Source organism: Anomalospiza imberbis, chromosome 5 (genome assembly GCF_031753505.1).
Source record: "Anomalospiza imberbis isolate Cuckoo-Finch-1a 21T00152 chromosome 5, ASM3175350v1, whole genome shotgun sequence".
Taxonomy (NCBI): Eukaryota; Metazoa; Chordata; class Aves; order Passeriformes; family Viduidae; genus Anomalospiza; species Anomalospiza imberbis.
Genome location: NC_089685.1, coordinates 58,834,978 through 58,849,639, shown reverse-complemented (window position 1 = coordinate 58,849,639; position 14,662 = coordinate 58,834,978). Strand labels below are relative to the sequence as shown.

The window sequence follows — 14,662 nt, the reverse complement described above, 5'->3', positions numbered from 1 at the left end:
TTTTTTTGTAGTACATGGATGGCTGCGAGTCCAACAGGAGTTAGAAAAAGAGGGCTTTGGATTCATTATCAGAAACATAAATACTTGTAAAAAAACATATATATATATAATTGGGTGGGAAAAGAATTGACAGAGAAGGAAGATGAAGGACTGGAAATGTACAAATGGAAGTTTTATAAGCTCAACTCCACAATCATTGCAGAGAAAAAGAAAACCTGCAGGTGTAACTCCCTTAAATTCCCTGACTTTGCAGCAAGGCAAAGCTGGCTTGCAGTGGGAAATGAATGATTGAGCAGGTGCAGGAAGTGAGTGGCATTAACTGTGTAAATAGCAGGCGCTTTTCAATAATCAGGTTCCCAGAAGGGATCCTCTGCCTATGCCATTTCCATATTACCCACAACCCTTCCAATCCATCCACCTCTGACAAACCAGAAATAAAGAACAGTGCTTCCTTTAGGATTTATGTTGGTTATTAATGCTCCGGGACAGGTGCAGTAGGGCAGATTACAGTGTGTTCAGCCTGGGCTCAAAAGTTAAGTTTCATCAGAAGGGGGAAGTTGAGTTCCCAAGATTCAAGTAGTGATGAGGCATTCTGTGCCAACTCTCCTCCAGGCTCTCTCTCTTTGTCGGTATGATTTCTTGTGGTCTTTGTGTAACTACATTCATCTTCAAGCTGTTTTAAAAGAGGAGTTAGCTGGTGACTGGGAGGGACAGACAGATGGGGGATGCGTGTGTGCTTGCTGCTTCGGGGTATGTTACGCTGCTCAAGAGCCAGGTGTGAGGCTGGAGATGTTGATGAGAATTCTGTCACACACTTAGCCATTCAAGTGGCGTGAAAGAGGGCTATATATCTCCCTAATTTGCCACTTGAGTTTCCATCTCAGGTTTCCACAGACCAAATCTGATTACAGTTCCTTCATTTGTCTGCCACACAGCAGCACAGTCCGTCATTTCCCTCCTTTCTCCCCCTGCCCAAATAAAGAATAACGTTGCCTAAAGAATAACGTGCATGATGGTAGTATGAGTCACATGCTCTACGTTGACCTCTATGGTAAGGTACCCAGAGCCTGTGTGGAAAACGAAAATCAAAACCTCATTCACATGCCAAAGTGTGGATTTCATAACCCAGATGCTGGGATGTCCTAAAAACGTGAGCCTCAGTAATTTTGCAGCATAAATAAAAGCATTGCTTCTTCACAGCAAAGCTGTAAAGGGGGTGTCAGTTGTACAAACCCAACTACTGCCTGTGGTGAAACCACAGGTATTACCTGGTCACTAATAGTCTTTGTATACCAGGAGAAAAATAACATTTTGCTGACATTCACCCCCCAGTCTGGCTCCAGAGCTGGCAATTTCAGGTGGTAAATGGCAACAACCTCTCAGAGTTCTTGTTACAAGCTTTTGCTGATACAGCTTCTTCAGTTATGCTAGTTTCTGATTTTGAAGGTTAATTTTGCAATTATAACTGCTGTACACATTTTGCTAAACAAAAGCCACTGTTTTGAAGTGGCCACCAGAGAGAAGATTGAACAACTCTAATGGGTTCGATTCATCCTCTGCTTCAGGGCATAACAACATTTCTTAGAAGCAATTGTTCCTCTTTCCTGAACTGCATAGGCAACTGTGAGAATCCATATACAGCTGCCTTTTCTTTATCATGCCCTTGGATTTGTCTTGCACTGGAGAACTCCCATGTATTTCTTGCTGAGAAGAGCTCTTTTGTGTTGTTTTCAGGGAGCAGCCCACCTGTTATGACCCTGTTAGTCTCATCACTGCTCCTAGAGAGACTCAAATCCTTGTCCTTTCTTCACCTGGTTACTCTTTCTCGTTTTGGGGGGAGCACATGTGCATACCCACACATCTGCTCATTTCCTTCTCAGCTTGGGCAGTGTTTGCAAGAAGTGGGAAACCTTTACTTAGGTTTGTGGTGAAGAAATTGGGAGATCTGTACTACTGCTTATATCTTACTGATGTGCTGGTTTGCAGTAATCTGGGGGAAGTTTGTCAAGTCGGGTTCATTCATTAGGATTGCCTGGACAAGCCATAAGGGAATCTTAAAGGAACAAAGCAACATCAAGACACTCACAGGCAGACCACTGATTCAGACTGCATAGGTGTCCTTTGAGGACTGTCAGTCCTCAAAGGATCAGCTAAAGGGAACATAGATGAGATGCTCCCCAACACAAATCAGTCAGCTCAGTTCCAAAATAAGTCATAATAGTGTATAAGCATCACACTCAGAGGGCTGCCACAGTGCTCCATCACACAGCAGAGACAGCTTTCAAGGACCAGAAATGTCACTTTGTACTGACAGCAATTATTTATTCATCTATTATTTTTTTTTTTTTTTGAACCTAACACTGCCTATTTGCAAGCCTTAAGTAACATTCTTCCTTGGAGCTCGTTTCTTCTTTTAGTGATGCTGTCTTCAGCCTTTCTTCACTTCTCTTTGTGTTTTCCCATTATGCAGTGGCTACTCAGGTGGTGAGGCTGTGTGCTCTCATATGGGTAAACTGCAAGCCTACAAACCACAGGACATTTCAAGCTGGGGACAACTGCCATGGCAGATTCCTCCTTGCTCTGTGTGCTGCTGCACTCACAGAGGTGGTTTTTGCACAATGTCCCTCTGAGGTGCTGTTGGCTGGCAGAGAGTGTGGGAAACCTTGGGTTATTTCAGTGAGGCTCCATGGTTTCCCTGGGATTAGTACTCCAGGAAGGGAGAGAGCAGCAGCACAAACCTGTGTCACTGTGTTCCCATACAGTGAACCCATTAACACAGCAGCATGATGCTTTTTTCTCCAGCGCAGAGGGGTTTGGTACCATACATTGAAGCAGTTCATGGATCAGAACTTCTCTGTCTGGGAATTGCCTTGCTGTAGGAACATCTGCCTATGTGTGGTCTGGCTTAATTTCATTGTATTCCCCTTGCAGTGAGGAAGTTTTTTAGACACAGTCCACCTGTTTTGTTCATTGCAGCTGAGCATGAGGCATAGGACTTTAACTTCAAACATCCTTTAAAATAACAAGATGCTTAATTTTCAGCTGGAGCCTTTAAAAGTCCTTCTGCTACAGCTACTCCCTTCAGCTACACCACAACACAGCAGAGACCCAGCAGTTTGTCTGCCCTTTCCCAGCACACTGAGGAGCTGTCACAGCTCTGACCCTGAGCTGGATGAGTGCTTTCTTCACATCTCTGGCTGTCAGGAAAGGCAGGAACTGGGAGCTGGAGGCCCTTTCAGCTCAGTGTCTCGAGTTTTGTGGTTATTTATCACACCTGAATCTTTGTGAAATGTCCGTTTCATGAGGAAACAGATTTAAATTGGATGGTTCATTGGTTTGATTAAGAAAAGTGATTAGTATGGCAGGGAAACCATGTTAGTCAAAGATTTTTATCCCAGCTGTTGTGTGGGAAAAAAATTGAATGGAATTCTACTGCAGATTCCAGCAGTCAATGCAGTTTGCTTTACAAGCTGTTGCAAAGCTGAAGGCACAGGAACTGGAGCATTTGGTTATTGACAGGGAAAATATTTCAGCCTGTCACATCTCTGCTTGACTTTGACTAGAAGAGAGAGGTGCAGGGCTGTGTATGTTCATGTGTTGTGACAAGATGAAACATGCATGACTGGGTCTCCTTTTGGGGAAGAGATGCCATACCAAATTTTCCATAAAGCAGTGGTCTGTTGACTGCCAAGATGGAGGTATTGTGGAGGGGGATTTTGTAGGTACTTTCATTCCTGTGCCTATCCCAACTGCAGAGTTCAAGAGATGGGATCGAGACAAGAAGCAAGTGCTGAAACCTTGTGCTAAAGGCTGTCATATTTTGTGTCCTCTGAACGTTCATCCTTTGTATAGAGTCCTTGATGTAGGAAAGAGGGCTTAGCCCATTTTAGGGCTGAGTTATCTGAAGCAAGTTGAGGTTGTGGTTGCAAACTGTGAGGCTGGTGAGTCACTGGAACAGGCTGCACAGAGAAGCTGTGGATGCTCCATCACTAGAAGTGTTCAGGGCCAGTATGGATGGGGCTTTGAGCAACCTGATCTAGTGGAAGGTGTCCCAAACCATGGCAGGAGGTTTGAACTAGATCTAAACGCCTTTTAAGCTCCTTTCCAACCCGAACAATTATTTGATTCATTTAAACTCACCCAACCCATAGAAAAATTCCTGCAGCTCTCACCCATCACCGCCCTACTCTGCCCAAGCACCTGCCTGAATCACTTCTCTGTTGGCACCTCAGTTCCAACTCCTGGGAGTCCAGCAAGCCCAGGCACTCCCCTGCTCTTCCAAGTGCTCTCCCTGCATACCAGTTCTCCTGCCCTTGTCTCTCTTAGCTGTGCTCTATTCCTATGACTACATAAAGCAGTCCACATTGCCGTGTCCTGAAGCTTCTGGTCATACACAGACAATATTTTATTATGGAATGCCTGAAAACTCTTGCAATGATACCAAACTTGACTGCTTTACTTTGGGGGACAACTGACAGGAGAGGCAATAGCCTGAAAGAATAACCACGACTGTAACTCCTAGGTGAGTGGGCTCACACCCATCTCTTCTGTGCTGTGTTAGCTGGGACTGCAGTTCTGCTTGGCACCTTTCTGGAAGTCATTAAGGATGTCAAGCTGCACAGCCCAGTGTCAGGGGCTCAACCAAGCATACTTTAAAGTACAGAGAAATCATGCAGCACAAAACTGCTTATCATTTACCTGCCTCACCTCTGAAAGGCAGCGGATAACAGCTCAGACCATTGTGCATAGCAAGTCATTCAGGAAAGCCAAATGCACAGCAGTGAGGCTGATGAAAAATAAAAAGGTTTTGTATTGAATGGGCCAGACGTGCACTTTCAGGTCCCTGCTTCCCCACGCCATGGCACACAGAGCTGCTCAGGGCTGCATCAGAGCAAGCACAATCACTGCTGGAGTGCCATAGGTCCGCAAAGGGGAAATATCCTATTTAATTCACACTTTTCAGAAAGTGTTGGGACACTGGCTGGCAGACAGAGCCACCCTGTTTGCTTTTGGAGTGTACGTGGGCTGGCATTGCCCTCTGCTGGCTGCTGCCCCGAGTGGGTGATGGTGGGCATGCGGGGAGACTTTGCCCTTCAGTCTCTGCTTCCCTCTTTATGATACATAACCTAACAGCTGTTGTGCTTTCCTGCTCCTCTGGGGGCAGGGTGCATCTTCACCCCTTTGTATACAGCACCTTTTCCCACTTTTCTCCGGTGGGGGTAGCTGTGGCCTTCTCTTCCTCTTCTCTCTCTCTCAATACAAAAGTTATTGTCCCTCTGTGTAAAGATCATCATTGGTACTTTGATAGAAACTGTGTGGAAATGCTAGCAAGTGTTTTTAATAAGTTATCTAGCAAATTTTAAGCATTGAAGTGTAAAATGCTGGATGAACAGGGCAGGAGCCCTTTGGAGGGAAAGAATCAGGAAGCTGAAAGCTTTTCCTGTTTTACTTACTTACAGTGCACTGATTAATTAATTTTTTCTGCTCTTGCCTAAGTTCCTGGGACACTGTTCCCTGATGGGCACAGGCCCATTGCCCTTAGAGGCATCATGTTAAATAAGAACAAATCTCACATCCACAGCAACCCTTAGAAGAGTATTTCGTGCTTTTTTTCATATTAAATTTCAGGCATTACATTTTGCTGTTTCTGCACTGCTTTTCAGCTTAGCTTCCCTTCCATGTTTCCCTGTGTGACAGGGATGCCTGGAGATGGGAGAGTCCTCTCATACTGAGCAATAATGAGAAGTGTTATTTTGCATTTGCAAAGATGTTTGGCAACAGCAACAAAAATATAGATGGGAAATCATGTAGAACTTGAGAAGCTGCTGCCTTGAAACTTTACTCTGAAGGGTCATCAGTAGAGTGATGCTAATCTAGTCTGAAAACAGCTGTTCCTTGGGGAACAGAAAATAATGCTGTTGGGGAAATCATGGGTATGATGAGGTTTTTTTGAAACTTATTTGAAACTTCTGAATTTTTTTTTCCTGTTTTACATTTGGGGTTGGTTTTGTTTTCAGCAGAGAACACAGTTTCACCTGGAATCACACTTCAGTGCACACATCTGATATGTATTGCTGTGTGCACTCAGAGTGAGAGGCAGAAGGAGGGAAAACAAGTTATGGTTAATTATAGCTACTGTTCTGCCACTAGAGACTCCTGGAAAGTATCAGTCACCTTCCGGAGTACCTCATAGCAGTTACAACTGGTTTAACAACTCAAACAAGGTGAAAGTCTGTATCAGGTAGCGAAATCTCTGAGGACTCACTGGAAACACTTGGAAGAGGGTCAGTAATATGTCAGACTGACATTATTGTTGGAGATAAGGTTAACCAAGAGACATCCTTAGTAAAGGATCCAAGGACTGAACATCTGTTCCTCTGGGAGTGTGGGTCTGCTTTATCTCAAGTAACTGGTAGCTTGGGAAGCCCAGCCTGGAGCACGGGGGTGGCGAAATGAACTTCTGAGCTTTTGTGCTTGTGCATGACAGTTCACAGGGCACAATGCTTCCTTCACTTCCCACTTACTCAGGCCAGAGAACAGAAGTTCTGATGTTAAGGCCTTTGGGGGTTGTACCCACCATGGGATGGCAGTCCCATATCTGTCACCTTTGGAAAGTTCTGTGCCAGGATAAGGAGGATGTTTCTGGGATGAGTTAATCAGGGGAGTTTGTGCTGCTGCTTCTTGTGGTGGAGCAAAGGGAGAAGACTAAGTTTTGTCAGCCAAGTCCTTTGAGAGCCTGGAGCCTTTTTTTGTGGGAATAAGGAAGTACTTAGGAATGGGGTTCGGGATGTGCTGACCAGGGAAGAATTTGCAGAGCCTTGTCTCAGTTTCTTCTCTAAGAAAAAGAAAAGGCAATCAGGTTCAGTCCCTCTGCCTGTCAGTCTGTCTTACATACATGGTGGCACAGGGACAGCACACCTCTCCAGATCAGGGTGTCCCAAACTGTTTAAATCACTTACATCTTGGTTGGTTGGATTATCTGCAGACAAAATAAAGCCACAGGTACTTTAAGCAGTGATTGCCACGTGTTTTACACAGGTTATTGTGGAAATGCTCTGGGGGAAACTGAGCCAATCGGGATTTTCAACCAGCCAAATGAGCTAATTCCTATTCCACAGCCAGACCAAATAAAACTGTATATAGCACAGCTGGGTTAGCTTGTACAATCGACAGAAACTTTACTCATGATTGAAAGACAAGAGTTCTGCAGTGGGCTTGGCTGAAGGGTGTATAAGACTGGGAATGTAAATATGCTTTGTGCTGCTCTCTAGTGACTTGCATGCCTGGAGTAAGTAAGCTGAGGTAAGACAGGCTGTGAATCTAAATTGCAGTTGTTGTTCCTGGATAATTCTGCAGGTGGTCCAGTGCAGTCAATGTTTTATCTCAGACCCAGCTGCCTACACAAAAGTCAGTAGTCTTCTCAAAACAGGAATGTTTAGTTCAGTTTAGTTCTGATTTTTCAAATTGAGGTTTCCACTTCATTTATCGCAGTGGGCTCTCTATCTCTTTGTCCTAGGCGTGCACATCATTTCAGGAGGACAAAGAAAAAGTTGTCTTAGGAAGGCATGTCCTTTTGCTCCAAATGCTATAGTGAAATGTCACCTCTGGAAACATTGTAATTCAAGTTAGTGGCCTATATGGGAATGGTTGTGAGAATTTGATTTGCTTAAATCTGTCTTTGTGCCCATAATCTCAGATCCTAGCATTGCCCTTTCAAAATGCCAAATGCGACAGCTTGGATCATTAGCACACTTTGAATCCTCTTACTTGGGTCGTGCAAATGTGACTCTTGTCCTTTAGACAGACACTTTCATGCTGTAGGGAGAGCAGGGCAGGGAAGAGGGGATAATATTTAAAATACCATAGGACAATTCAGATCTCATGTACAGTGTTGTAACTCCAATGAAACCTAATAGACCTATCCCAAGCTTAAATGACATGAAAAATTTGCTCGGGTGTGAGAGGTTTATCACTAACCCATTTCTCTCTTTGAAATTTCATTTCCTCTGCAATATTTCTTATCAAGTTTGCTCACTACATGCCTGATTTTGAGTTGTATTTTTTCTCTAGGAGGCTAATTTTCCTCTGGGCAATTCCATACAGAAATGTTATTTAGGAGGAAGAGGAGGCAGAGCTCTGGGCAGCCTCCTTGTATTTTGCGCAGACTGCCACAGAGTCATTTAGGCTCCACAACTGCCAGGGCTGCAGGTAGATGCTTCATTGAGCTCTGTGGTAATCACAAACCCTCTTGGTCACTGCTATCTGTTGTTTGTTCCTCTCTTAGTCTGGATTTTCTTTCAGTTTCATGAAGCAGTTTGTAATCAAAGTTATGCTAATCTGTTGCCTCAGTTCTTGCCAGTAAATGGGTTTTAACTGAAAGTATTGGGCTGTGGAAGTGGAAGAGCATTCATGGGGCCCTTGCAGAGATGACAGTAAGATAACACAGTAATGATTAAAGGGATGTGAGGAAAAGAGAGGAGAAAATTTTTTTGAAGAAAAACTGGAAGTGTGTGAGGGAAAATCAGAGAGAAAAAGAAGGAAGGACAACCAGAAGGGATAAAAGGAGTAGAAGCAGAAATACAGAAACCAAGACGCAGCAGTATGGGATGCCACAAACAAGGCAAAAGAAGTGATCCAATAGAAGGAAAAGCAACATCAGGATGAGGTAGTAAAAAACAAATTCTAACAAAGTTGAATGCCAAAGTGCTACCAGTCATTGTACATAACACAGAATGAATGTTGCTTTCCATGGGGGCAACATACACTCTCCAGGGTGGATACTTCTAACATCATTTTTTGTCACACACCCTTAAATACTTCATTCTTTATCTGTAGAAAACTTTGGGGGTTGTGGCTATTTATGCTTTTGGCCAGCTCTGCTCACATCCCCACGAGTGAGTCTGTCCCCTTGGTATGTATGTGATGGCTTGTAGGTGTGTGTTGATAGAGAGAGGGCTTTTGCTCTGCTGCTGCCACGTACTGGCCTGAAATGACTTGTGTTTGCAAAGTACCTTGTAATGCACTGCTCGAGCCCAGAGAGTTGTGGTGAAGAGACTTAAACCCAGATGGCAGCCAGTGATGAGGAGTGTTCCCCAGGGCTGCTTTGGGGCCAGTCCAGTTTAATACCTTCACTGATGATCCAGACAGGGGATCTCAAGCATACCCTCAGTCAGTTTGAAGAGGACATTAGGTTGGATGAGATTGTTGACCTGCTGGAGGGATCTGGACAGATTGGATTGATGGGACAAGGCCACTTGTATGAAGTTCATCAAGGTGAAGTGCCAGATCCTGCACTTAGGTCACAACAACCCCATGCAGTGCTACAAGCTGGGGAAGAGTAGCTGGAAAGCTGCCCAGCAGGGAAGGACCTGGGGGTGCTGGTTGTCAGCAGCAGAACATGAGCCAGGTGTGCCCAGGTGGCCAAGAAGGCCAAAGACATGCTGGCCTGTATCAGCAGTAATGTGGCCAGCAGGACCAGGGCAGCGATTGTCCCGCTGTATTCAGCACTGGTGGGGCTGCACCTCCACCCTGTGTCCAGTGCTGGGCCCCTCACTCCAGGGACACTGACATGCTGGAGGGTGTCCGGAGAAGGGCAGTGCAGATGGTGAAGGGTCTGAAGCACAGACTGGGAGGAGCAACTGAGGGTGCTGGGGGTGTTTAGTCTGAAAAAAGGACACTCAGGGGGGACCTGATTATTCTCCACAACTCCCTGAAAGGAGGGTATAGCCAGGTGGAAGCCGGCTTCTTCTCCCAGGCAAGTAGTGACAGGACAAGGGGAAATGGCCTTCAAGTTACACTGGGGAGGTTCAAGCTTAGGAAAATTAGGAAAAGTTTTGCACTGAAAGAGTGGTTAAACTTTGCAACGTGCTCTCCAGGGAAGTGGTAGGGTCACCATCCCTGGAAGTGCTCAAAAAATGAGTAGATGTGGCACTTCACAATATGGTTTAGTTGGCATGGTGGTATTCAGTCAAAGGTTGAACATCATGATTTTGGAGGTTTTTTCTGGCCTTAACGATTCTATGATTGTACACGCAAATAGAGAAGTCAAACTAAGATTTTAACTATACTCTTAGTTTTGAAAATCCCCAGCTTTCTAATGCTTGAATTTGCAACCTTGATATTTTTAACATAGTCATTTCTCTGTGATTGTAAACAATATTTTGCATTTCTGTGATGTGTTATGCCCAAGAATTTGATAATGTTCTATCAACATTTTTTTGTGATTAGTCTTGACAGTGGCCTTTTGGATTAAGTAACCATCACCATTATTTCAGCTTTTGAAATGAATACATGTAGAGATCATACTTTGCTGAGCATCAAACAGAACATTGGTAGATCAGAACAGAGAGTCTCTGAACTTCTACATCCTGACCTGTGTTTTGACCTACTTCTTTTTCAGCTGAAAAAATCCTTTTTAAGATCACAGTGTTGCTTTTGTGACTCTGCCTAAGGCCATCTCTCATCCACACTAAGTCTGAACCAGATGTTCATTAACCAGTAGCATCTCCAGTCAGCCTGGGGTTCACTGCAAAGGGCCAGATGAATCGTTTATGAATAATAAAATGGTTTGGAAAAGTTTGGATAATGGAAGTGATGTCTTTTGTAAAAGCTATCTGAATTACTAATGACAGCGTCATTAAATTTTTGTTAGCTGAGTTTAAATTTGATCTCCTTGAAATAGTTTCTTATGTGTCCATCAGTAAAGGTCTTCTGTGCATCATGTTGCCTTTTGATTGAGCAGTCCCTGCCTGTTGGTAAGCTAATTACTTATATTTTCATCCTGCCTGGTAAACAGATCTCCCCTTGTTCTTATCGCCGTTCACGCCTCACTTGTTTTCTGGTAGACTGCTTTATTTCTGTTGTCAAGCTATAAAGGACTCTTGCTATAAAGGCAAGAAATAATAAGCGTTAAAAACAAGTGCAGGCTGAAACTTTATAGCCCTTTGGCTCTGTAAGACAAAATACTTCATTAATTCAGAGCAAACAAATCTTCATTCTGCCTGCACTCGCTCACCTTTTTGCTCTGTTCCTCTCACGATGGCCTCACATCTCACTTTTACTGGTTCCAATTTCCAAACAGGTATCTATAGTTTTTCCATCTCTAAATGCCTTCACAGAGCTTTTTCAGACCACTTTCCTTGGCTGTCTCCCAGCAAAGATCTTTCTCCTCTCTAAACCCAGCCAGCTGGGTTGGGCGCCATCCCTGGGCAGTGTTTGAAGCCCCTTTGAGGAGCCAGTGGGGGTAGCAGCAGCACCAAAAGGAACTGGGCTTCATGTCCTGTGCTTTTGGCTAGCAAGAATAATTGGGGTGTGTGTCACCTCAGCCCCCAACCAACAGCAGCCCTGCACCACAGTTGCAAACTGCTTTGCCCAAGTTACTCCCTCACACCTCGTCAGAAACAGACCTTTCTTGACATCCTGTCTCTTCCCTCCTCTTTGCATCCTCTATCATGTGAACTGGACTGATGGATAGGCTGATGGTGTAAAGCAGCCTTTGCTGAAATAAGGGGTACATTGAGGTGTAAAACCTGGTGTGAGGATCATATTTCTACCCACAAGCTTTGGAGGTCTGTCTTTTCCCTGCTCGATGATGAATGGCAGGAGGAGGCAATAGGAGGACTGGGAAGTCCTGCTGCTTTCATTAGGGGGAGAATGCTTAGTGTGCAGTAAATTTCTCATATTTCCAGCTCGTTTTGGAGCATGTTTGCCAAGATTTAAGAGTTATAGGCCTATAAGTCAAATACCTTGCAAAATAGGTGTTATTATTCTCCCATTTTTCACCTGAGCTTGTAAGTAGGCCTCCATATATCTTTGGGTCACTGCGCAGCACAGATTTCTTCCATGTTCTATTCCTTATGTCAATTAAATTCCAGCAGGGAGGTGATGTGTGAATGTTATTCATCAAAATAATCACATCCAGAACCTGGTGACGGTGCTTCAACAGAAGTTGTTTCACAGATAAAGCCTGCCATGAGGTCTCATCAGAACTTAACTCTGGCTGTCCCTGGCCTTTCCTACAGGCAGCCCTACATCTGCTTCATCACAGCAGAGATCAGCATCTGTCAGGTGAGACACATAGCCCACACCCTGCCACTGGCCTAGATGAGTGCCATAGGTCCCTTCCAAACTCTACTCTACTTTACTCTTTTGTTGTGAGGGTGGTTGGCCAGTGGAACAGATTGCCCAGCCAGGTTGTAGAGTCTCCACCCTTTGAGATGTTCAAAACCCTATCAAGCATGGCCCTGAGAAACTTTTCTGCTCTAGGCAGGAAGGCTGAACAAAACTGTCTGCAGAGGAACCTTCCAAACTCAGTATCTCTGCCATTCTGTGCCTCTGTGGGTCATACAGAGCTCTTGGGCTGGGGTCTGGCTGCAGATTTCTTGCATATAGTGTGAAGCAACCTTAAAACTGATTTGATTTTCTTAGAAATGGAAAAGAGCAGTGTTGTCCTTTGACAAAGAGTTCGCTTGCTTTAGGTAGTTCTGGGTTTTTAATGTTAGATGAAAGTTTATGGCCCAGCACAGGCACAGATCCACGTATTTTTAGTGAAGACACTGAGGGGTTTCTCTGTACTGCTATGACTGGTGTGGAAATATCCATGTTCACCGCCGTGGTATGCTTCTCTGAACTTTGTACCTGACACTAGGTCATAGAAAGAGGTAAAATGCTCAGTCAGATCTTCTATATGCTCACTGGCTTTTTAGCAGGTTGTGAGCTGAATATCAAGTTAGCCCTTTGCTACTACCCCAAAACAGCACCACAGTTTTTTCTAGATGCAGTGACTTTTTCAGATGCCGTTTAGCATTTTTCTACTGTACCAACTCTCTGAGAGACCCAAGACAGGTAAAATGGTTCATGACTCAGACACTTGGAAAATAAGTGCTTGCATTACCATAGGACTGTATTACCTTGTCTCATCTGATAGCCTTCAGCCAACAAGTAGTACCACTTGATCAGCTGGTTAAATTCTCCCTTTCAAGCCTACACTACCCAAAGTGAGTAGTTAAAAGATAGAAGAAGAAATGAGAGACAGCCTGATGCCTGCTGTTTGGAGGGGGTTATAGGGTGGGTTTCCTCCCAGCCTGTACACCACCCGCTTTCCCACGCAGTGGCCTGTGAGTGTTGATGCCATTTTTCTGTCACTAACCTGGCAATATGATGTTGTATGGACTGCCCAAGGCACTTTCAGGCCAGCATCGCAGCTGTGGATAGGCAGATACCAGCATGTTCCAGCCAGAGTCTCCCTTTGCCCTCATCTGTAAATGCAGTGCCAAGGGCACTGTGGGTTGTGCACAGGAGCAGCCTTGCCCACACACACCTTCTGGGGCTTCCCTACCGAGGGGTTAGAGAGCAGGACTGAAAAGGTGTCCTGAAGCAGGGACTATGTTTCTTGACATCCAAGAAGGGCCAAAGTCATCCCTTGGACATAAGAGTCTGAGCAGCACTTTTCCTAGGGGATGGTATCCAAAAATGCCTGTCTAAAGTCAAGCTTCTCAGGGTGTGCTTAGGCATCAAAAAAGGGTCTTTTTTGAAAAAACAAATATAGAATACTCAGTTTGTTGTCTTCCCAATCCAGGTACCAGAATGAAAAATAAGTGTTGAAATAACACCATGGTTTGTAAAGCTCTCTTACAGGCTGAGGTAAAAAAATAAATTGAGGTTAACAAGAGAAGTCAGCAAAGGGTGGAGGCAGGAAATTAAACCTTACTGTTCTCAGCACTTACTTAGAGAAAAAAATTAATAGCATTTTGGTTTTGAAGCAAACATATTTCACAATGGTTCCTATCCACTATCAGCCACAGATATATTGCTTTGTCAGAAAGCTGGCAAGCATCAACACAAGGAGCCCAGATGGGAAAGCAGAGATGGAAAAATAAGCAAAATGTATTCTGGCTTGGGTCTTAACTATGTATAAGGTACTGCCCTAGTATCTAATTATAGGCTGTGCAGGAAATAACTATTGTTTTCTTGATATTCCCATCTGCATGTCTTCTATTGCTTTCAGCATCAATAGGTTGTTTAAGATGCTCTTTTCTGTTGTGGGTACCTGCCTCTGGCTGAATATACTCCAGATAGAATCATCCCAACTATTTCAACTCCTTTGCAGAAGAGTAGGGGAGGCAATCCTGGACCTGCAGTTTGCCATCTTAAAAAAAAAAAAATCTGCAGAATTTGAGGGTTTTTTCAGTTTTGGGGTTTGGGTTATTTTCAATCTGAATTTAAAGATACAGCCCTGTAAAGCTGTTTATTATTTTTGACAGTCACAGTTACTGAAATAGTCCTGCTTTTGACCACAGCTTAATACCAAAAGAGGGCTTCCAGTATAAACATGGGCCTGACACATGATCCCTCCTAGTGTGGAGATGAAAGCCATGTTAGTGCCTGTCAATAAGCCAAAGATGGAGTCATAAGTTCCCACTCCATAGTCTGTCCTCCTCCTGTCTTGAGTTTGGAGCCAGTCACTGGGCCCAGCTCTCACACATCCAGAATCTCTGTGCTCCTCCTGGTCTGACTGTGCTGTGATCCTGCCCTTGCTGATCACAGTGGCTGATGCTGAAGGGCTCCTTGCAGGCTCTGGTAGAGAGGCCAGTCTGACTCAAGACGGGTCAAATGTGGCTGTAGTGGTAGCCTGATAGGTCAATAATTTTGGAAGGTTTCTTGA

The 14,662-nt window shown here is 44.4% G+C and overlaps 1 protein-coding gene across 1 annotated transcript in view; it reads left to right on the top strand.

Annotated features, from left to right (window-relative positions):
- Positions 1-14,662, top strand: part of SYN3 (synapsin III) — a 247,411-nt gene that overhangs the window by 8,054 nt on the left and 224,695 nt on the right. Inside the window, exon 2 of the mRNA XM_068191089.1 lies at positions 11,877-12,066. The gene's annotated coding sequence lies outside the window, so the exon portion shown is untranslated. The remainder of the gene's footprint in view (positions 1-11,876; positions 12,067-14,662) is intronic.